Here is a 25,966-nt window from a genome sequence, read left to right on the forward strand (position 1 = left end):
TTTTTTTCCTCTTACATGTATCCCCTAATCTTTAATTTTAATCCATATCCTTCCTGAGAGTTTGTATATTCTCCTTTGTTTAATAAATAAAAGTTAAAAAGTATTTAAAAAAAAAAGCTATATATCTCCCATCATGCATTGCGGTCGCGCTGAAAGATATCAAATTAAAAGTCTCGAATTTGATTGAATAAAATGCAGCAGCAAAGAAGAAATCATTCAGCCTTGATTTAAAAGAACTGAAAAATTGTGAGGATTATTTCCCACAATGCATCACGAAAAGCAGTGTACAACCGATCGTCACGAGCCAAGCATAATTGCCTAATTTAAAATGTAACTTGCATGCACCTTGTTTGTTTTTTTCTCTTACATGTATCCCCTAATCTTTAATTTTAATCCATATCCTTCCTGAGAGTTTGTATATTTTCCTTTGTTTAATAAATAAAGTTAAAAAGTTTAAAAAAAAAAAAAAGCTATATATCTCCCATCATGCATTGCGGTCGCGCTGAAAGATATCAAATTAAAAGTCTCGAATTTGATTGAATAAAATGCAGCAGCAAAGAAGAAATCATTCAGCCTGGATTTAAAAGAACTGAAAGATTGTGAGGATTATTTACTCCCTTTTGAGCGCACTCAAAGTATCCCACAATGCATCACGAAAAGGAGCGTACAACCGATAGTCACTCGCCAAACAATATATATTTTTATCCCATCATGCATTGCGGTCGCGCTGAAAGATATCAAATTAAAGCCTGGATTTAAAAGAACTGAAAGATGCACGTACTTTGTATTTATTAATTTTGGAAATACGCTCAATATAATATGTTTTTTTTTTTGTGATCAATACATACACGCATGTATTTATTATTTTGAAAACCCGCCTGATCTTGCACGTTATAATTGTGCGACAGTTATGACGTAAATACTAGCGCGACGGATAAGCGTCCGAAAGCCTTTTTTCATTTTATCAATGAGTCCTCTATATAGTGAGTAGTGAACGAGTAAGTGATTTTGGATACAGGGCAAGACTGAGACAGAATCTAACCCAACTCCACTGGACAAAAGGCAGCAAGCAGGGCTCTAGTAGTGATCGTGTTTCCGCCGGCGGACGAAACAGTGCGCGTTCGTCTCCATAGCAACCCGGATCGATTCGGGGGAAGTTAAAAAAAAAGACCCGATACAGTGGAAGAGTTTTTGTGTATAACGGAACAGAAATCGCGCGCACAACAAACACCGTGTGAGCTTTCTTAAATTCTCTGGTGTCTTTTTGCTCCAGTGAACCTCTGGAGGCTGTTTAAAATAACACTGTTTCTGGAAGCACGATATTTAAAATCCGCCGGGCTTTTCTTACTTTCTTAAAACATAAATATAAATTATTCATGCAAAACATTTCGCTCACAAATAAACAGGCGTCCTGACGCCGCGCGAGCAAACTGGACATCGATATCCGCTCCTATTTACCTATATAGTGCACTACATAGGGCGCAGAGGTCACCATTTCATACACTATGTATCAAGTGAGCCTGTAGAGGGAGCGAGTAGGTGTTTGGTCTCGAGCCCATCACCATAACCAATCGTAAGGAACTTGGGCACGTTTGATAGAGAGGTTTGCCAGGCATTTCCGGTTTTAAGAACTCGTTGTTTGTTCCAATACTGTTTATCAAGTGGTTGACTTCCGTACTCTGACATCTCTCCTGGACTGAGACAACTTTGGATTGAAGGTGTCGAATTTTGTAATAAAAAGTGCAATAACAAATTTTTAAGACGTTCCTTACAAAATAATTGCTTTCCTAATTCTGACATATTAAAAGATTTTGAAACAGTAGAAATTAAAAAGATTAGAACTAAATATCTCTCCTTTCTAATCCCCTTCAAAGCGAAAGAAATACAGTTCAAAATTTTGAATAGAATTTACCCAACCAAAGAATTTCTTAAGAAGAAATTTAAATTTCATCTCATCTCATTATCTCTAGCCACTTTATCCTTCTACAGGGTCGCAGGGAAGCTGGAGCCTATCCCAGCTGACTACGGGCGAAAGGCGGGGTACACCCTGGACAAGTCGCCAGGTCATCACAGGGCTGACACATAGACAACCATTCACACTCACATTCACACCTACGGTCAATTTAGAGTCACCAGTTAACCTAACCTGCATGTCTTTGGGGGAAACTGGAGCACCCGGAGGAAACCCACGCGGACAACATGCAAACTCCGCACAGAAAGGCCCTCGCCGGCCACGGGGATCGAACCCGGACCTTCTTGCTGTGAGGCGACAGTGCTAACCACTACACCACCGTGCTGCCCGAAATTTAAATTTGAAACTGGTAAATGTTAGCCTAGTAAACTAGACCCACCCGCCTAGCGGCCAAAATATTTTTGCCGTGCGAGTGGGTCTAGCCTTGCACCATATAAACAAAAACACCCCGGGCATCAAATCGTGCCCGCCAAACACAACGCAAGTAGTGGTGTGTCGTTCACGAACGAACCGTTCTTTTTGAACGAGTCTTCGAAGTGAACGACTAGAACTAGTTCGCGCTGCCTCTCGTTCTCGGTCGTTCGCGAATCAGCAGTCTCTGCTCGCCGGCAGCAGGGCGGTCGCTGAATCTCGGTCGTTGGCGAATCAGCAGGATCTGTTCAGTAGCAGAAGGGCGTCCAACTTGCATTTTGATCTGTGCAGAGCAGCGCCACTTTACTTCTTTAAGGGCTATCTGAGCCCTATTATCAGAGCGTTGACACATGCCAGGTCTTTAGTTTACAATTTAGAGCTCTCACTCAGCAATACATTTCAGTTCACAGCGAACGAGCTCAGCAGTTCGTGAACGAACGAACAGCCAGCAGCCAGCCTGCCTGCTGTTCGCTGAATACGATGACTTGTAAAGTTGTTTATTCTCTGAAATGAGTGTTGCTGTTAAATAAGCAATTTTTTTTTTTTTGCTTAATGGGTTTGAGAGAACAACTGCATAGCCGGCAGACCATGGCTCTACTAAAATAAATATAATAAATATAAAAACAGCTTTATTCTCATCTACATTTAATTAACTTTCAGAGCTTTGTTTATGTAGTCTTTTTCAGATAATGCTAGGATAATGTTTTTCTTCCATCTTTTTCTCAAGCACATTGTAATGTATGAAAATCTATTATGGATGGCACCTCTGCCGCCTCTCGTTCACTCAAGATGAACTAAACTAAGGACGACAGCCATTGTTGTGCCGCTTTGGTGTGACGTCATCAAAATGAACGAGTGAACGAACTGAACGAACGAATTTCTTTGCTGAACTGACCGACATGAACGAACTGGCGGAAATGAATCGCCATGTCCCACCAATAAACGCAAGGTTTTTGTTTGGATTCTTTGGGCGGGCTTTTGCAGGAGTGACGACAAAGCTGCGCGACGCTGGAGAAAGCACAGCAGGAAAGATGGCTACGGGCTAGTGAACAGCGCGCGTTTGACTCCGCTTTGGAATCAGTTTTAGAAGAATTAGACTTGGAGTTTTCATTGAAACATGAGCAGGAAGAGGCTCTCCACTCATTCCTTTTCAAGAAGGACGTTTTCGCTGTTTTGCCGACCGGCTATGGCAAAAGTCTGATCTACCAGCTGGCTCCGCTCGTAGCCAAAAGGATGGGGCTAGTTTGTGCAGTACGAAGAATTAATAAACAGCTTTGAAACATTACTTTTTGATTGTTTCTTATTTTCCTGTTATTTTAAATTTAAGGGAAATTATTTCACCAAACACCACTAAATAAAAACTCTCAAAAACAGTTTAAGCAAACCCTTGAAAAACACTTGGGAAAAAAATGAGTGTATGTTAAGTATGTGGTACAGACTCCATGTGTGTGTTTTACTACTTTGATGTTTTTGGATCTGTATATATATGGTGCTCTGTTTGTATTTTGAATGTTTTGGGGGGAAAAAAAAAGTCGTTGACTTCCGGATTTTATTTTGAAATGTGATTTTGATCCCTTTAAAGTTGTCTAATTTTCATAAACAGATTCTTCATTTTTGGAAAATATTTACCCACAATTTTTCTCCTCATAGGTCAATTTTATGGAACAACAGAGTAATCACAATAAACAGGAAATCAGTCTTCAAAAGTAATTCGTTTGAAAGAGGCATTATATTTGTAACTGATTTAATGGATTGCGATGGTATCATTTTAAGTTACACAGACTTTGTAGAAAAATATAACTTAAATTGTACTCAAAGAGAATATAACAAAATATGTAATGTGATTCCTTTACCTTTGAGCCAGTTGATTCATAATTATTTAGTCTACAATAATCCTTTAACAGTACTACCAAATCTATTGATTGGAGAATATAATCTGACTGATTAAAAAAAAAATGTAATAAGTTCATTAGTAATGTTTTGAAATCCAAAATGTTTCATGATTATTTTTTTTTTTTTTTAATATTTTTATTAGGATTTTTTTTTCATACAAACAAGAACATTACACAATTCAAAAAAAAAAAAATAAATAAAAATTGATAACGAGATTCTATTATGAAATAATTAAAATATTAAAGCTACACAGTACAAATAAAACCAAAAGGGGGGAAAAAAAAAAAAAAAAAAAAAAAGGGAACGAGAGGGTCCGTCAGTTAGGGGGCAGAGACTGGAGAGAGTGGAAGAATGTAAGAAAGGGAAGCCACTTGTTATAAAATTTAGCAGAGTTACCGTTCACTGAATATCTGATCTTTTCCAACTTTAGAAAAGACATGACGTCACTGAGCCACTGACGACTCGAGGGAGCTTTAGTCGACTTCCAGTGGAGTAGAAGGTGGCGTCTTGCCAGTAAGGAAGTAAAAGCTAAAATATCCAATTGATGAGAGGTAAACCGGTTATGGTCCTCTGGGAGCCCGAATATAGCAACATGGGGGGAGACTTTTATGGTCACTGATAGTATTTTAGACATGGTATCAAAATAATTCAACCAGAAGCAAGAGAGTAGCGGACAAGAGTAGAACATATGGGTTAAATTGCAGGATGAGGCATGACATTTGTCGCATTTGTCAGCAATACTGGGATAGATTTGAGACAATCGAGCTTTGGAAAAATGGACTCTAAACAGTACTTTAAACTGTATAAGTGTGAGACGAGCACAGGATGAGCTTGTGTGAATTTTCTTAAGAGCAGTGTCCCACCAGTCATCCTCCAAGTTTAGATCCAGTTCATCTTCCCAGGCAGTCTTAACTTTAGTAACTGGTGAGCAATCAAAAGAAAGAAGTTCGTTATAAACTTTAGAAATAAATGATTTTTGAAGTGGATCGCGGTTTAAAAACACCTCCCAGTGTAGAGTAGGCGGTAAGGAAGGAAAAACTGGAAACAAAGCTTTAGCGCAGTGTCTAATTTGAAAGTATCGAAAGAGATGAGAAGGTGGGAGATGAAATTCTTTTGAGAGATCTATAAAGCTGCGAAAAATACCATCCTTGTAAAGGTCTTTAAAACATTTCAGGCCTTTATTATGCCATGCAAGAAAGGTTGAATCTGTAAACGGAGGTTGAAATAAATTATTCTTCAGTAAAGGAGCTAATGTAGACGCTGACTTAAATTTGAAGTGCTTCCTAAATTGATACCAAATTTTAAGTGTGGAGAGAACCACTTGATTATTTGTAAAGCCAGAGGGGTTAGATGGAATAGAAGAGGTAAGTAAAGCAGGTAAGGAGGATGAAACACATGACTGTGCCTCCAAGTTGCACCATGGCAGATTGGTAGATTTGAACCAAAATGAAATTTTATGAATATGTGCCGCCCAATAATACAGTTGGAAATTCGGAAGTGTCAATCCACCATTGAATTTACATCTCTGAAGTATGGATTTACGGATCCTGGGAGCCTTTCCACACCATAAGAAATCAGAAATAGTTTGATCAATTGTTTTAAAAAACTGCTTTGGCAGGAAAAGTGGGAGACAATGGAACAAAAATAGAAATTTGGGCAAGATGTTCATTTTAACTGCATGAATTCTTCCAATTAACGAGAGAGGCAAGCTTCTCCATCTTTGGAAGTCAGATTTAATTTTAGACATTAAAGGTAAAAAATTAGCAGAAAAAAGTGACTTTAACGTTCTAGTAACGCTGATCCCAAGATACCTAAAGCCAGACAGATTCATCTTAAAAGGGATATCTGACTGTGTAAGCTGTGATGCTGAAGCATTAATAGGATAGCATTCACTTTTAGAGATATTCACTTTATAGCCTGAGAATGATCCAAATCTCTGGAAAGCAGATAAAATTGTGGGAATGGAAAGGACAGGATCTGAGACATATAACAATAAATCATCAGCATAAAGTGACAACTTAAATTCTGTGCCCAATCGTGAGATCCCTCTAAAAGTTGAGGAGGACCTCAGAAAGATTGACAAGGGCTCTATAGCTAGTGCGAACAATAGAGGAGATAGGGGACACCCCTGTCTGGTACCACGGGTTAGAGTAAAAAAACTGGATTGGATGCCATTAGTGGAGATGCTTGCTTGTGGAGATGTATAAAGGAGACGTATCCATGAAATGAACCCATTTCCCAGTCCAAATTTCTTTAGTACAGTAAATAAATAGTCCCATTCAACCCTGTCGAAAGCTTTTTCTGCATCAACCGAGATTACTGCTTCGGGTGTTGTTGTGGTAGTTTTAGAATAAATAATATTTAGGAGTGTGCGGACATTAAAAAATAACTGCCGCCCCTTAACAAATCCAGTTTGCTCATGTGAGACAATAGTTGGTACAATGTTTTCCAGGCGACAGGCCAAAGCTTTAGCAAGGATCTTAGCATCTACATTTATTAATGAGAGAGGTCTGTATGAGCTGCAGAGATTTGGATCCTTATCTTTTTTTAAGAGGAGACTTATGGAGGCTTGCCTTAAAGTGGGAGGGAGAGTGCCATGTTCCAGTGATTCTTTATAAACAGCATGCAGTAAAGGGAGCAGTTTTTCCTGAAATCTCTTAAAAAATTCAACTGGGAATCCATCAGGGCCAGGAGCTTTGTTATTTTGCATGCTACTCACAGCGAGAGTGATTTCTTCTACCGTTAATGGGGAGTCAAGTTTTTTAGCAGCATCTAAGCTTAACACAGGAAAATTGAGGCTATCCAGGAATGAATTCACTTCAGTGGTGTCAGGTGAAGATTCAGATGTATATAAAGAGGAGTAAAATGAGTGAAAAACAAAATTAATGGTAATGGGATCCTTATGCAATGAGCCAGATGAATCTTTTATCTGAGGGATCATACGTGAGGCTGCCTGGCGACGTAGTTGATGAGCCAGGAGCCGACTTGCCTTGTCGCCATGTTCATAATATGTGGAGCGTGATCGTAAGAGAAGTCGCTCTGCATCACTAGTGGTAATGAGATCAAATTCAGTCTGTAAATCAACACGTTGTTTAAGTAAACTGGGAGAGGGGCAAGTAGCGAGTTGTTGGTCCAATTTGGCGATATTAATAGAGAGTTCTTGCAATTTGGTTTTACGGGACTTATTCAAGTGGGCAGAGTAGGAAATAATTTGTCCCCGCAAGTATGCTTTTAATGATTCCCACAGCAATGAACAAGAAACAGGTTCCATATCATTCTGATTTATAGAGATATAATCATCAATTTTAGTTGCAATAAATTCTGTGAACTTATCATCTGAGAGAAGTAATGTATTGAACCTCCAAGGTGTTGAGTAACGGGGTTGTGAAGAAAACTGAATATCTAAAGAAAGAGGAGCATGGTCAGAAATAACAATCGGGTGGTAATTGACAGACAGTACTTTGGGAATTAGTTTGGCATCAATAAAATAATAATCAATCCGAGAGAAAGACTGATGCATCTGAGAGAAAAATGAATATTCCTTGGTACAAGGGTTATAAAATCTCCAAGGATCAATGCAACTGTTCTTAGACATAAAATCTGAAAGTGACCTTGACATTAAAGAAGGGATCAGAGTTTGTGGGTTAGAGCGGTCTAGGTTGGGATCAATTACACAGTTCATGTCCCCTCCAATTATAAGAAGGCTGTTGTTCAATGAGGGAAGACATTCAAAAAGTTTATTCATAAAGTGTGGATCATCAAAATTGGGGGCATATATGTTAACTAATAAAACGGGAGTATGGAATAGCGTGCCTGTAACAATTAAGTATCTGCCGTTTTTGTCTGATATCACCTTAGAAGCTGAAAACTGGATTGACTTACCAATTAAAATAGCAACCCCCCTGGCTTTAGAGTTGAAATTAGAGTGAAACACCTCAGAAACCCAGGAACATTTAAGTCTGACCTGATCTTTGACGCGCATGTGGGTTTCCTGCAGAAACACTAGGTCAGCTTTAAGACGTTTCAAATGAGCAAATATCCTTGATCTCTTAATTGGACTCCCCATGCCTTTAATATTCCAGCTCAAAAATCTCACAGAGGACCCAATATGTGGAATATCAGGAGTACGAGCGTTGGTGGACATATGTTAAGTTCCTAGAGATAGAAATAGACTGAAAACGGACCCCCAGGGAAGGAAGGAAAAGAGGGGAAAAACGCAAAAAAATAAAAAAATAAAAAAAAACCCACAAAAAAAAAAAAAAAAAAACACCACACTTACAAATTGAACCCCCCACCCCGCCCCATTGCACTTACAACGACCCCATCCCCAAACGATGGAGAACCCAGTGCTAACTCCACAAGGAGTCAGATCCCCAAAACGAAAACTTGCGGCTTTGAGCATGACTATCGAGCTTCGGATTGAGCTCCTGCAGTCCTAGCAACATTTGACAGATCGGTACAACCAATCAAGTCCAAGTGAAAAACTGAAAACCACACATTGTGCGTATATGAGAATAATAAAGAGGAAACAAATGAAATAAAGTAATAACTGTCAATATTAACTGACTCTGCTTCCTCAAGGTTGTATATCATTTCTCGGTTCTCTCACTACTGAGCGATCTGATGAATGCACTGGCCTCTTCTGGTGATTTAAACTCCTTCTCTGCACCGTTATGAGTGACCCGGAGGCGCGCCGGGTACAGCAAACCAAAGCGAATCCCCGGTATTTCGCGGAGCTGGCGTCGGACCTCATTAAAGGAGGCTCGGGCACGGGCCGTCCTCGGAGTGTGGTCGGGGAAGACAGAAAAACTCATGTCTCCAATCTTGATCCGTTGCTGAGCCCTGGCTCGGCGCAGTATGTCCACACAGTCTGTATGGTAGTGCAGACGAGCGATTATGGGGCGCGGGCGCTCTCCGGGCTTCGGTTTCGGCTGGAGAGTACGATGAGCGCGGTCCACGAGAGGCTCCTTCGCGAGGTTAAAGGCCTCCTTGAGCAGAGAGGAAACAGCTGTAGCAGTAAAGGAGGTGGAAAAGTCTTCGGGAATGCCCACTAGCCGTATGTTGTTGCGCCGCGATCTCGCCTCCAAATCCTCGCATTTATTGTCCAATCTCGTCAGTTCAGTTGTCAGATGCTCCACTTTAGCCTGTAAGGTAGTAATGTCGTCGGCGCAGGAGGACAGCGATGTCTCCATTTCACCTACGGTAGTCTTCAGAGTGCACACATCGGACTGGATGTTTGTAATGCTACTGGATAATTCAGTCTTCACTGCCTGTAGCTCAGCCTTGATATTTGACAAGTTTTCGGTCAAGGCAGCCTGAAGCTCAGTTTTAAAAATAGCCGACATCTCAACACGGAGTGACGAGAGCAGCTCGGCCTTAAAGTCGTGGAAAGCAGCGCCGCCTGCGGCTTCAACCAGACCAGAAGAAGAATCACTACGAGGCGGGGATGTAACGTGCGAAGCAGGCCGCGGTGGCTGCACAGGTACTTTAGGCTTTGGAGGCATTTAGATCGGCAAAAAAAAACCAGCGTTAAATTCAAATTATGGTGGTGGAGAACACATACACCGAAAAAAGATACAAAAGGTGTACCTAAAATAGGGTTTTTTAAAGGTTGCTGCAGGAGCTCGGAGAAACGCGTCCTACTCCATTAGTCGCTACACCGGAAGTCATGTTTCATGATTATTGCAGAGGGATAACTTGGCAGGTGGGTGGCACGGTGGTGTAGTGGTTAGCGCTGTTGCCTCACAGCAAGAAGGTCCGGGTTCGAGCCCCGTGGCCGGCGAGGGCCTTTCTGTGTGGAGTTTGCATCTTGTCCGTGTGGGTTTCCTCCGGGTGCTCCGGTTTCCCCCACAGTCCAAAGACATGCAGGTTAGGTTAACTGGTGACTCTAAATTGACCGTAGGTGTGAAGATGTGTGAATGGTTGTCTGTGTCTATGTGTCAGCCCTGTGATGACCTGGCGACTTGTCCAGGGTGTACCCCGCCTTTCGCCCGTAGTCAGCTGGGATAGGCTCCAGCTTGCCTGCGACCCTGTAGAACAGGATAAAGCGGCTAGAGATGATATGATATGAGATGAGATAACCTGGCAGGGTTCTAATTTGGTAACTCCGGGCACTTTAAACAAAGCATCTTCAAAATTTATTTAATGGCCTATTTTGCCTAAAGTTAAAGGAAGCATTTCAAAATCATGAATAAGATTTATCCTGTGGCAGAGCTTCTTAAAAAAAGATTTAATTTTGAGGTGGATCAGTGTTTCTTCTGCAATAATGACGATGAAACACTGGAGCATTTGTTTTATTTATGTCCTGTATCTCATTGTTTTTGGTCAGATATAGAAAACTGGGCATCACTTAAAATTAATGATGTTCCATCCTTTGAATTATATCATTATTTTCTACGTGGATAATTTGCCCTCTTCTGTCTCAGACATTATTAATTTTATTAAGGGGTAAATATCATATTCACTGTGCAAAATGGAGAAACTGTAAGCCCTCCTTCCCTGGATTTATTAATGACTTTAAAATGTTTTTCTTGTCTCTCGAAAAAATAGACTGAAAAATTGCAAGGAAAGACAAGAATAAACATTGCTCGGTATTTGTTATTGTAACTTATGAATCCTTTTCCTTTTTGTGTCTCTGCTGCGTTGTGTGTTCATTTAATTGCCTAATTTAAAAATGTAATTTACCTGCACTTTATTATTGTATATATTTTTTTCCCCTGACATGAATCCCCTAATCTTTAATTTAAATCCATATCCTCCCTGAGAGTTTGTATTTTTCCACTGTTCAATTATTATTAATAATAATAGTAATAATAATGAAAGTCGTTGACTTCCTCTTAGACACCATCTTAAGGGAGGCTCGGTTGCGACAGCAGTGATTTCTCCATGCAAAAGGAGTATTGCAAAAGGTTATAGACTGTTAAAAAAAAGTTGGTATTCTGTTTCTTTAAAATGATGAAATACATCTTTAGAAATGTTCTGATATAATGCATAATTAATTATTAAAGTTATAACGCATCATTAAAGCTGTACTGCCTTTCAGATTTTTCAAGTTCAGGTCATAAAAAGAATTTTCCCCGACACCCTGTTATTTTTGTTCCGTGGACTGAAAGCTACTGAATTCAAATTACAGACTTCCAATTTTATAAAATTTTTTTTTTAAACAGAACAATTAATGAATTAAGGGCCACATGGCCCTAAATTCGCCGCTATTTTTTCCTGCTTCGCCATGTCTGACCCAATTCGAGATACTACATCGTGCATGACGCGGTGGGCTTTCCCTGTTCGCACAAGGCATTGTGGGATACAAATTTGAAACAGGAGAGGGAAATGGAAGACGCGAGCGTGCAAATGAAACGTGAAAGACCGAATACAGTAACGGAAAGCGAGAAAAGACGTTATGTTATACACGAAGGAAAGGAAAAGCAGGACCAAACTAATAAATATCGGCGCTCAGCGAGCACCTCGGTGCAATCAGCTGTTCGTTTAGCAACAAGATGATGTAACTGTCAGTGCACGGTCAAGGTAAACCTGTGCGCGCACATGCACGTCCTCGGTCTGCTTGACTGCGCAAAGCGAACGATTTCATGTTCGTTATTTGCTCAGGAATCCCCTCAAATTAAATCACTTCCCAGCTACAGAATGTTTTTTTTTTCCCCAAAGATATTACAAAAATCAACACATCACAATGACCAAATTTCACAGAGAACTAAATTTCACTGATTTTATGAAATTGAAAGGCCGTCTACTTTTAGCATATGAGTGATTCCACGCTTATGGGTACTGAAATGGGGACATGAACTTATTCACCTAAAACCATTTCTTTTTTTACCATCAGGTCACAAAACATGTAATCTTTTTTTTTAGGCTTTTTCACCTTTTATTGGATAGGACAGTGTAGAAACAGAACAGGAAATGATTGGGAGAGAGAGACGGGGAGGGATCGGGAAATGACCTCGGGTCGGAATCGAACCTAGGTCCCCGGATTTATGGTATGGCGCCCTAGCCACCTGAGCTATGACGCTCCCTGAAAAACATGTAATCTTTAATGAATGATATGTTAAAAGATAACTTTAATTTTCTGAGATGTAATAAAAACATATTTATATGCCAAAGTCAAGCCTATGAGTTCCAAAATGATGTCTGTTACATTACTTCTGTTACGATTGTCCATCTCGCGTCTGTTACAAATTAATTGCAATCTAGCTCTATACCATGTTAATCTTATTGAAAGAATGTGTATGTTTATTCTACTACACATGTTTATTAATTATATTTGCTAAAACATCACCTTCCTATGTTTCAAAAAGTAATTCTACATTGTTAAAGTTGAGAATATATATGTCCACAACACTTCTGTTACGTTCTGACTTTGGCATATAAATATGTTTTTATTACATCTCAGAAAATTAAAGTTATCTTTTAACATATCATTCATTCAAGATTACATGTTTTGTGACCTGATGGTAAAAAAAAGAAATGGTTTTAGGTGAATTTTTAAAAATAAGTTCATGTCCCCATTTCAGTACCCATAAGCGTGGAATCACTCATATACAGTACGCCACCGAATAAGCATGTCTTATAATTCGTCTTTCATTCGTGTAAAAATGGTGAAACACTTAATTGTCACAAAAATAAAGCCGCACAAAATGTTTCGGTGTCAAAGTCATTTATCTGTATTAAAAAGTATTACAGTGTAAAGGTTCAAAGTCAGAGTTCCAGCTGAAATCAAAGTACCTACAATACGTAGGACGTCATGTTTTTGCTGGACTACAGGACACTTGAATTGTTACCAGATGATCTGTATTATACAAATCAAGTCTAACTGCTTTCTGCGTAAATTAAAAACATATGAATTCAGTGGTTAGGTATGACAACACACACACACAATAAATAATCCAAGACCCCCCTCCCAAAAAAAAGGAAAATATAATTTTTAAAAAAAGCATCAGAAAACTATTCTGACAAGTTAGAATGGCACCTGATAGAATTTAACAAAACATTCAGAAATGGAAAAAAGAAATGTTGATTTCACTCTTAAAATTAAGCATGAAGCGGTCACTAAAACCATACTGACTCCCATTCACATTTTGTTAATTTCTATTTCACTTCTTTCAGTGCATCTTTTTGTATCCTGTTTCACAGCATGACACGGCGCTGAGGAAGTGCAAACACACTTTCTGTTAGCCAGTTTCTCACGTCACATTCTACTGCCAAACTCTCACTTCTCAAATAAACACCGCTTTAATCACTATTGCACTGCTGTATTGAATTGTAAATATTCTTACTTTGTGTTAGTATTTATCTTATATTCTCAGGCAGAAGAAAGTCTGAGAGAAGGCCTGAAGGTTTCTTTTGTGTGAAAAAAAAAAAAAAATCTCAGGACGGTCTTCATTACCATGATGCAAACGTAGTGAACACTGAAAAATTCTAGTTATCTGCAATAAATATACACAACGGGCAGCACGGTGGTGTAGTGGTTAGCGCTGTCGCCTCACAGCAAGAAGGTCCGGGTTCGAGCCCCGTGGCCGGTGAGGGCCTTTCTGTGCGGAGTTTGCATGTTCTCCCCGTGTCCGCGTGGGTTTCCTCCGGGTGCTCCGGTTTCCCCCACAGTCCAAAGACATGCAGGTTAGGTTAACTGGTGGTTCTAAATTGACCGTAGGTGTGAATGTGAAGATGTGTGAATGGTTGTCTGTGTCTATGTGTCAGCCCCGTGATGACCTGGCGACTTGTCCAGGGTGTACCCCGCCTTTCGCCCGTAGTCAGCTGGGATAGGCTCCAGCTTGCCTGCTGTTTTACGCAGTTCTCTAATCAGCCGATCCTTTGACAGCAGCACGATGCATCAAAATCATACAGACACAACTCAAAAGCTTCAGTTAATGTTCACGTCAAACATCAGAATGGGAAAAATTGTGATCTCAAAGTGTGACTCTCTTTCACTGTGGCATGGGTGTTGGTCTGAGCCAGATGGACTGGTTGGAGTATTTTACAAACTGCTGATCTCTGCGGTTTTCACACACAACGGTCTCGAGAGTTTACACAGAATGGTGTGAAAACCCCCCCCCCAAAACATTGAGTGAGCGAGCGACAGTTCTGTGAGAAGAAATGTCTTGTTGATAAGAGAGATCAGAGGAAAACGGCCAGATTGGTTTGAGCTGCCGGAAGGATATAGCAACTCTTTACAACCGTGGTAAGCAGAAAAGCATCTCAACATGCAACAGCACAAGACCACACTGGGTTCCACTCCTGCAGCCAAGAACAGGACTCTTAGAATCAAGTTCCTATTAAAGCAAACAGTGAGTGTAGAGCAGGTTATTATAAAATAAAATAAAATCGTCTGAGTAAAATCTCTCGATTTGTTTAGCCTTGCTATGATATGCTTCATACTTGTACTATGAATGCAGTGAATCAATTTTGAGTTTGTATATTTATCAGAGTGAAATAACGAATGAGTTACAGAACATCTGTTGGATCGACACCCATACTGCTCATTTATTTGTTAAAAAAAAAAGTGCTCGGATGAGGAACATCTGAGAACACGTAGTACGTGACTTGAACCTACTGTATGTTGCTGTGCTCATGAAAACAAACTGACAGTAGTCTGGATGTACTTCATGAATAGCAATCAAAACAAAACAGTGCAAACTAAAGTACGAAGAGTGCAAGTGCTAAAACCATGGACTTGAACTTGGTTTAAAAAAAAAAAATCGGTACCGATACATCTCTAACCTAATTGTTTTTGAGACTTCTGATAATCAGTTGACTCGTGCAATATTGTGATCACAGTTAAATGCCAGGTGGCACGACAGTGCACTGATTAAACACTGTCGCCTCACACCAAGCATGTTCTGGATTTGAACCTGCCAGTCAAATGGGGCCTTTTCGTTTGCACGTTCTCTTCGTGCCGTTTCCTCCGACAGTCCAAAGACATGCGGATTAGGTCAAGTCGAAATTGGCTATAGGTCTAAATCTGAGTGTGTTAGCTCCGTGATAGACTGGCAACCTATCCTGGGTGTACCCTGCTTCTTATCAGCTGGGACTGACCCCAGCGCAACTATGATCTGCAACAGATATGTCAAATGAATAACCGAGTTATGTGGCAATCCCGTACTTCCTCAGAACATGAGAAACATTATCGAAACACGTGTCAAAAATGTATTTCTTTCAAATATTATAAAATCCTTGAAAACGCTCTCAGACAATCTATGCATCGGTCATGTTCATACACTGAGGAACATGGCGTTTGTCTGTCTGTCTGTCTTGTGGTTCCTTGAGGCTCGCGGCGAGTCTCTGGCGTGTCATTTTTTCTTAAAGATGAGGTACGAGATGAGCAGGACGAGGCTTGCGGTGAGGAACATGATGAAGAACTGGTGGATGGTGAGGGCGTTCTCCAGACTGTGGATCCTTTCTTCCATGGCGCTGGTGTGGAAGTAGTCGTACACAGATGCCCCAATGCCCCACACCATCCACACTACATCCACTATCAACTTCATGGTTCAGTCTTTAAGCCTCTACACACACACACACTGTGTTGCAGAGAAGCACTGAAGCGCCACCCAATCTAGTGAAGCCTGCATCTGTTATAGCAGGACTTCAGGCCTTTCATTTGAAGCTGAAAAAACAAACAAACAGGATTATTTACAGCTTTTGCTGGACTATAAACAAGGACGCCATGTCCAGTGACATAACACACTTGAAGCACAAAGCTCTGGAATTAGCATTCACACATACACACACTAATTCTAACATTATTTACCGCTGCTTTTGACCCCAACACAGCCCAAAAAAGAACAATAAACACAGTCCACTCACTTCAACAGCGCGAATGAAGCACACCTCAGCACTTCCTGGACGTGCTATTTTGACGTCACGCATGCGCAGTGTCACGCGCACCGCTCTGGTCCAGTCTCAATTTCATCCATTCACACTCCGCGCGAGCTCACCTGGGAGCGACATGAGGCGCGAGAGAGTTTTACACCGCGCATGCGCAGTGCAAAGAAACACAGACATGGCTATCTCTACACGTGGATCTGTGTACACCTTGTTCACAGGGCTGACACATAGACACAGACAACCATTCACACTCACATTCACACCTACGGTCAATTTAGAGTCACCAGTTAACCTAACCTGCATGTCTTTGGACTGTGGGGGAAACCGGAGCACCCGGAGGAAACCCACGGGGAGAACATGCAAACTCCGCATAGAAAGGCCCTCGTCGGCCACGGGGCTCGAACCCGGACCTTCTTGCTGTGAGGCGACAGCGCTAACCACTACACCACCGTGCCACCCCTATTATAATAATAATAAAAAACACCTGCAAAGTCTCATCTCATCTCATTATCTCTAGCCGCTTCATCCTGTTCTACAGGGTCGCAGGCAAGCTGGAGCCTATCCCAGCTGACTACGGGCGAAAGGCGGGGTACACCCTGGACAAGTCGCCAGGTCATCACAGGGCTGACACATAGACACACACAACCATTCACACTCACATTCACACCTACGGTCAATTTAGAGTCACCAGTTAACCTAACCTGCATGTCTTTGGACTGTGGGGGAAACCGGAGCACCCGGAGGAAACCCACGCGGACACGGGGAGAACATGCAAACTCCGCACAGAAAGACCCTCGCCGGCCACGGGGCTCGAACCCGGACCTTCTTGCTGTGAGGCGACAGCGCTAACCACTACACCACCGTGCCACCCTATAATAATAATCTCATCTCATCTCATTATCTCTAGCCGCTTCATCCTGTTCTACAGGGTCGCAGGCAAGCTGGAGCCTATCCCAACTGACTACGGACGAAAGGCGGGGTACACCCTGGACAAGTCGCCAGGTCATCACAGGGCTGACACATGGACACAGACAACCATTCACACTCACATTCACACCTACGGTCAATTTAGAGTCACCAGTTAACCTAACCTGCATGTCTTTGGACTGTGGGGGAAACCGGAGCACCCGGAGGAAACCCACGGGGAGAACATGCAAACTCCGCACAGAAAGGCCCTCGCCGGCCACGGGGCTCGAACCCAGACCTTCTTGCTGTGAGGCGACAGCGCTAACCTCTACACCACCGTGCCACCCCTATTATAATAATAATAAAAAGCACCTACAAAGTCTCATCTCATCTCATTATCTCTAGCCGCTTTATCCTGTTCTACAGGGTCGCAGGCAAGCTGGAGCCTATCCCAGCTGACTACAGGCAAGGTACACCCTGGACAAGTCACCAGGTCATCACAGGGCTGACACATAGACAACCATTCACAGTCAATTTAGAGTCACCAGTTAACCTAACCTGCATGTCTTTGGGGGAAACTGGAGCACCCGGAGGAAACCCACGCGGACACGGGGAGAACATGCAAACTCCGCACAGAAAGGCCCTCGCCGACCACGGGGCTCGAACCCGGACCTTCTTGCTGTGAGGCAACAGCGCTAACCACTACACCACCGTGCCGCCTACCTACAAAGTTTATTTACAATTTTAGTGTAAACATGTACTACTTCATCGTGAAAAATCTTTCTTGAAAGGTTGACTGTCTTTCAGATTTTTCAAGTGTAGGTCAGAAAAAAAATTTTCCCTGACGCCTCATTATTTTTGTTTCACGGACCAAAAGCTACTGAATTCGAATCACAGACTTCCAATTGTATTAGTTTTCTTTTAATAGAACGATTAATGAAGTGACAGCCACATGGCTCGAAATTCTCTGCTATTTTTTCCTGCTTCACCATGACCCAATTCAAGATACTATACCGCTAGTGGTTAGCGTGTCCGCCTCTCGATCAGGAGATCATGAGTTCTACTCACGGTCGGGTCATACCAAAGACCATCATAAACATGGTACCTACTGCCGTCTGGCAAGGCACACTGCAATACAGATGCGAGTGGGGAGTCAAACTCTCGCGGTTACCAGAGGACTAGCCCCCCCACTGTAACCTGAGCTATGTAATAGGCGAGAGGCCGAGAGAAACGGAGATCGGCGGCGCCACATGGCGTGGGAGGGACTTTGATTTTGTTTTGAATTCAAGATACTACGTCATGCATCACGTGGTGGGCTTTCCCCATTCGTGCAAGGCATTATGGGATACAAAATTGAAACAGGAGAGAAAAACAGAGGACATGAGTGTGCGAATGAAACGTGAAAGACTGACTACAGTCACAAGCGAGAAGAAAAGACGTTATGTTGCGAAGGAAAGGAAACGCAGGACCAAACTAATAAATATCGGCGGTCAGCGAGCACCTCGGTGTGATCAGCTGTTTGTTTAGCGACGGAATGATGTAACTGTCAGTGCACGGTCAAAGGTAAACCTGTAGATGGTAGTGATGCAACATCGTGGATGCCAGCTGCTGGAAAACCCAAAAGAAGAAGAAAGTAAACCTGCGGATGCGCACACGGACGTCCTCTGTCTGCTTGACTCCGCAAAGTGAGTGATTTCATGCACATTATTTGCTCGCGAATCCCCTCAAATTAAATAACTTCCCAGCCACAGAATGGCCTGATATTTTGTGAGATATTACAGAAAGAAACATACATCACAATGACCAAATTTCAGAGGGAACTAAATTTCACCGATTTAATGAAATCGAAAAGCCGTCTAGCTTTAAAGCTATTAGATGCTTTTGATGGGAAAACTAAATGATAAATTATGAATATTTAATTAAATTAATTCATAAACATAATAAAATGACAAAAAAAGCTCTAAACGTGATGAATGTTTTTGCTGTCTTTCAATTATTTGTACAATTTATGTATTTCTATGAGCCTATTTAATTGTTTATTTCGCTGAAATTCTTTTGGATACTGAAATGTTCACATATCAAAACACAGGTGCTAAGTTACTAGAGAAACAATTGCAAGCTTAAAACACAAGTCCAATCTCTTGAATGATGCTTTGAAGGAGATGAGTGTTAAAGCTGAACAAGGTTATGTAGTTTCTTTTCGCCATAGCCAGCAAGGGCACCACTTATGACATTTTAACAGTCCATCATTGTTGTCTCTAGAGCATTTAAAGGAGATACGCAGAACCATGGCCTCACTTTTTGTTTATAAATGCCTTGAGACCTCAAGAATGTCATCGGAATAGTTTTAAGCATTAACAATAAGTCTAATATAGTAATTTTTTACGATTAAAATGATTCATATAGGTAGCAGTCTGAGTGAATGACCTTGACATCTGTGACATCACCGCAGGAAGTCTATCGGTCTCATCGCCATTTCCCCTATACTAAAACACAGAGCTGACTGCAACTTCGAGCTTCCATTTTGAGCTAATTTATCGCCATGCCACGTAGTTGTGTTGCTGGCCGGTGCAGCAACACGACAGAAGGTGGATTTACATTGCATTCATGGCCCAAGAATGTTCAAACTGCAAAGATTTGGACACGTTTTGCGAGAAGTTCACGGGCACATTGGTCGGCTATGAAGTGGTCTCTCCTCTGCTCTGCACGTTTTACTGAAGACTCGTACAAGACCTCTGATCTGTTGAGGAGCGTTGGCGAAAAGCCTGTATTGAAAGAGGGTGCAGGACCAACAATTAAAGGAAAAGAAAATTACAAGAAAAGGAAAGCAAGTTCAGTTGCACCAGTTCTCCCGGAGTGTGAGCCGAGGGTTGTTGCTAAAACCCAGAACGGGACAGGACGGGACATATTATCACTCGGGCAGTGACCTCCCGGCAGTTGTTGCTAAAACTGGTGATGTCCTGTCCCGTCCCGGGTTTTAGTAATTGCCTGAGCTGAGCAGTAATAGCGGAGTACTCAGTATGGAGAATGAGTGGAGAGCCATCTGATTTCTCCGCTGGATATGCTTGCCTCAGCAGCAACATCTCACCCTTACGTGGAAGAAGCGAATGAACGGAGAACTGAACGAACAACTGAAAGTCAGATTGTTTCAAAACAATCGGCCACAAGATCGGCCTTCAAGAAGCGAGAACACAGACAGATAAGAAGCGACTCTCATTTGGATACAAAACAACAAAAACAACAACACTCGTTGTTTACCTGCATTTAGATTAATACATGTAACTTGTATTGTGTGTTTAAGTTACCGGTATAAGATGATTTAATTTGCTTCAGAATGTGATTGTCTCAGTTCATCTGATTATTTAATTAGCCTTTTACATTTTGTCAGTGAAAATGCATGCATGTACATGTATGTTACATAAGTTATAACACCTATCCTGTTTTAATGAGAGTCAACCCACAATCAATGAAGTCAAATCAGTCTTAGTTGAGCAAGTCAGTAACGGTATTTCTTACTTTCACCATAAATTTTTATTTATACAACTTTGGTCTATAGCTGTCAAAGGCCTCAGCATTAAAACCGGTTCCTGCTGTGATGTCACGCACTCAGGGCTGGCTGGCTCAGCCGGGCAGCTCGAATGCCAACTTTGCGGTCGATTTTAACTCTCAAAAAAAATATGTTTTAATTCCCATTTATGCAGCATACAAGAGTCAAGGATGGAGATACTATCCACTCAGAAATTTATTTAAAAATAAAAGTTCTGCATATCTCCTTTAACGTTCAGGGCCTGCGTATGCTTATATCATCACTGTTCAACTTTTTATGTTGAAGAAAAGCACTCTCGCATACACAATGGAGACTGTTTTTACATTATGGCTTATTTGGAGTCATTTTGGGTTCAACACAGTGACACACTGCTCTCTCAAATACCACGTGTTTCCTCCTTCGTAGACGAAGATGAGCATGACTTCATAGATTGTGAGTCCGCAGATGGCTGATAAGGTCAGTCCGGGCACGAAATGTACGATGACAATATGAACAGACATGTAATATATCTGGAGCAGTCGGGGGTTGGATTAGTTGCTTCCCTTTGCGCATTTGGCGTTTTTGGATAGCACTGCTTATTCTTTCCCTCTCGTAAACCGTGACACCTTTGTGAACTGTATCATACCAAGCGAAGCGGTCTAGGGCTAGTTGTTCCCAAGTGTCCGGGTTTATGCAGCAGCGCTTGAGAGAAACTTTAAAGGAGTCTTTGAAACGTTTCTTCTGGCCTCCAACCAAACGCTTTTACCAGTGGTCAGCTCTCCGTAGAAGAATCTCTTTGGGAGCCATTCATCAGGCATGCGGACAACATGCCCGGCCCAGCGGAGCTGCAATCTCATCAGCATAGAATGTATACTAACCCATGCCAGATCGCTGCAGAATTTCTGTGTCTGGGATGGAGATACTATCCACTCAGAAATGTATTTAAAAATAAAGGTTCTGCGTATCTGCTTTAAATTTGGCTGAGTCCATCTCTACACTTCATCAGTGGACAATTTAGAGTGGCCATGCAGTGGCCATAACTGCATGTTTTTGCGAGGAAACCAGAGCACCCAGAGGAAACCCACACAGACATGAAGAGAACATACAAACTCCACACAGAAAACCTTCCCTCCAGGTGTGAGGTTTGTTTAAAGAGGTAAGAAAGAAAGTACAACTTTATTCATCACACACTTGTGAAATTCCTTTCTGCATTTAACCCATCTGAAGCAGTGAACACACACATGAGCAATGAGCACACACACATACCCAGAGCAGTGGGCAGCCATGCTAACAGCGCCCGGGGAGCAGTTGGGAGTTACGGTAGGTGCCTCAATCAAGGGCACCTCAGCCCAAGGCCGTCCCATATTAACCTAACTGCATGTCTTTGAACTGTGGAGGAAACCGAAGCACCCGGAGGAAACCCACGCAGACACGGGGAGAACATGTAAACTCCACACAGAAAGGCCCCCACCGGCTGCTGGGCTCGAACCCAGAACCTTCTTGCTGTGAGGCGACCGTGCTAACCTAATATAAAGTACAGACACTTGGTAGATTCTACTTCTGTGATTTTTAAAGAGTTAATTTTTGGATTACGCTTCATTTTCGTGGCTCCTGCCTCATAGAGTAAATATATTTACTGTATGGACACGGGATCCATCCCTCCATTATCTGTAGCCGCTTATCCTGTTCTACAGGGTCGGAGCCAAGCTGGAGCCTATCCCAGCTGACTATGGGCGAGAGGCGGGGTACACTCTGGACAAGTCGCCAGGTCATCGCAGGGCCAACACATAGACACAGACAACCATTCACACTCACTTTAGAGCCACCAATTAGCCTAACCCACATGCCTCGGGACTGTGGGGGAAACCCACACGGACACAGGAAGAACATGAAAACTCCACACAGAAAAGCCCCTGGCAGCTGTTGGGCTTGAACCAAGGACCTTCTTGCTGTGAGGCAACAGTGCTAACCACTACACCACCATGCTGCCAGGATCATAAAACTATTTTATTTACAACCCCGATTCCAAAAAAGTTGGGACAAAGTACAAATTGTAAATAAAAACGGAATGCAATAATTTACAAATCTCAAAAACTGATATTGTATTCACAATAGAACATAGACAACATATAAAATGTCAAAAATGAGACATTTTGAAATTTCATGCCAAATATTGGCTCATTTGAAATTTCATGACAGCAACACATCTCAAAAAAGTTGGGACAGGGGCAATAAGAGGCTGGAAAAGTTAAAGGTACAAAAAAGGAACAGCTGGAGGACCAAATTGCAACTCATTAGGTCAATTGGCAATAGGTCATTAACATGACTGGGTATAAAAAGAGCATCTTGGAGTGGCAGCAGCTCTCAGAAGTAAAGATGGGAAGAGGATCACCAATCCCCCTAATTCTGCGCCGACAAATAGTGGAGCAATATCAGAAAGGAGTTCGACAGTGTAAAATTGCAAAGAGTTTGAACATATCATCTACAGTGCATAATATCATCAAAAGATTCAGAGAATCTGGAAGAATCTCTGTGCGTAAGGGTCAAGGCCGGAAAACCATACTGGGTGCCCGTGATCTTCGGGCCCTTAGACGGCACTGCATCACATACAGGCATGCTTCTGTATTGGAAATCACAAAATGGGCTCAGGAATATTTCCAGAGAACATTATCTGTGAACACAATTCACCGTGCCATCCGCCGTTGCCAGATAAAACTCTATAGTTCAAAGAAGAAGCCATATCTAAACACGATCCAGAAGCGCAGACGTCTTCTCTGGGCCAAGGGTCATTTAAAATGGACTGTGGCAAAGTGGAAAACTGTTCTGTGGTCAGACGAATCAAAATTTGAAGTTCTTTATGGAAATCAGGGACGCCGTGTAATTTGGACTAAAGAGGAGAAGGACAACCCAAGTTGTTATCGGCGCTCAGTTCAGAAGCCTGCATCTCCGATGGTACGGGGTTGCATTAGTGCATGTGGCATGGGCAGCTTACACATCTGGAAAGACACCATCAATGCTGAAAGGTATATCCAGGTTCTAGAGCAACATATGCTCCCATCCAGACGACGTCTCTTTCAGGGAAGACCTTGCATTTTCCAACGTGACAATGCCAAACCACATACTGCATCAATTACAGCATCATGGCTGCGTAGAAGAAGGGTCCGGGTACTGAACTGGCCAGCCTGCAGTCCAGATCTTTCACCCATAGAAAACATTTGGCACATCATAAAACGGAAGATACGACAAAAAAGACCAAAGACAGTTGAGCAACTAGAATCCTACATTAGACAAGAATGGGTTAACATTCCTATCCCTAAACTTGAGCAACTTGTCTCCTCAGTCCCCAGACGTTTACAGACTGTTGTAAAGAGAAAAGGGGATGTCTCACAGTGGTAAACATGGCCTTGTCCCAACTTTTTTGAGATGTGTTGCTGTCATGAAATTTAAAATCACCTAATTTTTCTCTTTAAATTATACATTTTCTCAGTTTAAACATTTGATATGTCATCTATGTTCTATTCTGAATAGAGTATGGAATTTTGAAACTTCCACATTATTGCATTGATTTTTATTTACAATTTGTACTTTGTCCCAACTGTTTTGGAATCGGGGTTGTATAAGCAGTAGCCACATGTACCCACAAGGTACCAATTTTTTTTCTTGATATCTTCCTTCATGGGGCGGCACAGTGGTGTAGTGGTTAGCGCTGTCGCCTCACAACAAGAAGGTCCGGTTTCGAGGCACGTGGCCGGCGAGGGCCTTTCTGTACGGAGTTTGCATGTTCTCCCCGTGGGTTTCCTCCGGGTGCTCCGGTTTCCCCCACAGTCCTAAGACATGCAGGTTAGGTTAACTGGTGACTCTAAATTGACCGTAGGTGTGAATGTGAAGATGTGTGAATGGTTGTCTGTGTCTATGTGTCAGCCCTGTGATGACCTGGTGACTTGTCCAGGGTGTACCCCGCCTTTCGCCCGTAGTCAGCTGGGATAGGCTCCAGCTTGCCTGCGACCCTGTAGAACAGGATAAAGCGGCTGGAGATAATGAGATGAGATGAAATCTTCCTTCGTATTCATCGTAAGTGCTACCGGGCGAGGTTTGTTTTGCCTGGCAACACTTGTTTTAAACTTGCATTAGCTGCTTTCCACCTAAAGGACCTTTCTACCCTGGTCACTGTAAAACATTAGCCAAAAATACCGGAATAGTATCGCCTAACAGTTCTCACGAAAGTGGAGAAACAAAACAAAAAATAAAGTTTAGTCTCTTTAATAACACTGTGAGCCGAGAGAAGTCACGTGGTTCCGGCCGATTTCAAATCAGTGGATTTCAAGCAAGCCATTGGACGGAGCCTTTCCCCAACCGATTGCTCCACTTCCGCATTTTAGAGCACGCGCGCACTAAACCACGCTGCACCGTGAGCCAACGATAAAAATATCGTATCGATCGAATGGCCGGCTGAAGATTTATTTGCAGCCCTGACTTGCTTTTATGAGTTTTACACAAAACAATGTAAATAAAATATCGATTCTATTGGGCGACCTCTGTGTACTAGTTCTCTTTTCACAAATAAACTGTTAAATATATTAATATACAATTAAGGTTTGATAAAAATAGTAACAAATTACTTTTTACTCAGAAGTCGTTCCTTTTGGCGGTTTCATTCAATTCAGCAAATTGAAATATGGTGATTTTTGCGTCATCGCTCGTGAGGCGCGGTGGCCAAGTGGTAAGGCGTCGGTCTCGTAAACCGAAGATCGCGGGTTCGAACCCCGTCCGTGCCTTTAGATAAATTACACAAACACATACGATCGTTTTAAATCTTGGTTCAAACAAATCAGATGATCTATTGTCCAACCAGTTTCCATTTTTGTATACATAGTACGGAGTCTCATCATATCGCTCCTGTGGAGGACGACCCGATATGGACAGGCGAAAGTCACCTGGAGGACGCTCTGGACTCATACAGTCATGCTTTTATGGCTGAGAACTACAGTTGACTTGCTAACTTTAGGACCGCCGTTGTCATGAACAGTTTTGCACTCAAGTTTCCATCAATGAAGAGTTACAACATCAACGAAACTGACTTCATGTTAAAACTGTTAATGTGATAGTCATGTTGTCCGTTGTTGCCCAAACGAGGATGGGTTCCCTTTTGAGTCTGGGTCCTCTCGAGGTTTCTTCCTCATGTCGTCTGAGGGAGTTTTCCCTTGCCACCATCGCCACAGGCATGCTCATTGGGGATGGATTAGGGATAAAATTAGCTCATGTTTTAAGTCATTCAAATTCTGTAAAGGTGCTTTGCAACAATGTTGACTGTGAAAAGCGCTACACAAATAAACTTGAGTTAACTTGACTTGACTAGTAATGAAATAAAAACAATACAAATGTGATTGTGTTTTCTATTTGTTCTTTATACCTGGCATTTGTTTTGT

The 25,966-nt window shown here is 41.9% G+C and overlaps 1 long non-coding RNA gene and 1 other non-coding gene across 2 annotated transcripts; one reads left to right on the plus strand and one right to left on the minus strand.

Moving 5' to 3' along the window:
* Positions 1-12,927: 12,927 nt before the first annotated feature.
* LOC132869191 (uncharacterized) lies at positions 12,928-16,224 on the minus strand. Its single transcript, XR_009650912.1, has 2 exons — positions 16,088-16,224; positions 12,928-15,887 (listed from the first exon to the last, which is right to left on the minus strand). It is a non-coding gene; the product is annotated as an uncharacterized LOC132869191 (long non-coding RNA).
* Positions 16,225-25,243: 9,019 nt separating this feature from the next.
* trnat-cgu (transfer RNA threonine (anticodon CGU)) lies at positions 25,244-25,315 on the plus strand. Its single transcript has one exon. It is a non-coding gene; the product is annotated as a tRNA-Thr (tRNA).
* The last annotated feature ends 651 nt before the right edge of the window (positions 25,316-25,966 follow it).

The sequence above is a fragment of the Neoarius graeffei genome, chromosome 20 (assembly GCF_027579695.1).
Source record: "Neoarius graeffei isolate fNeoGra1 chromosome 20, fNeoGra1.pri, whole genome shotgun sequence".
Taxonomy (NCBI): domain Eukaryota; kingdom Metazoa; phylum Chordata; class Actinopteri; order Siluriformes; family Ariidae; genus Neoarius; species Neoarius graeffei.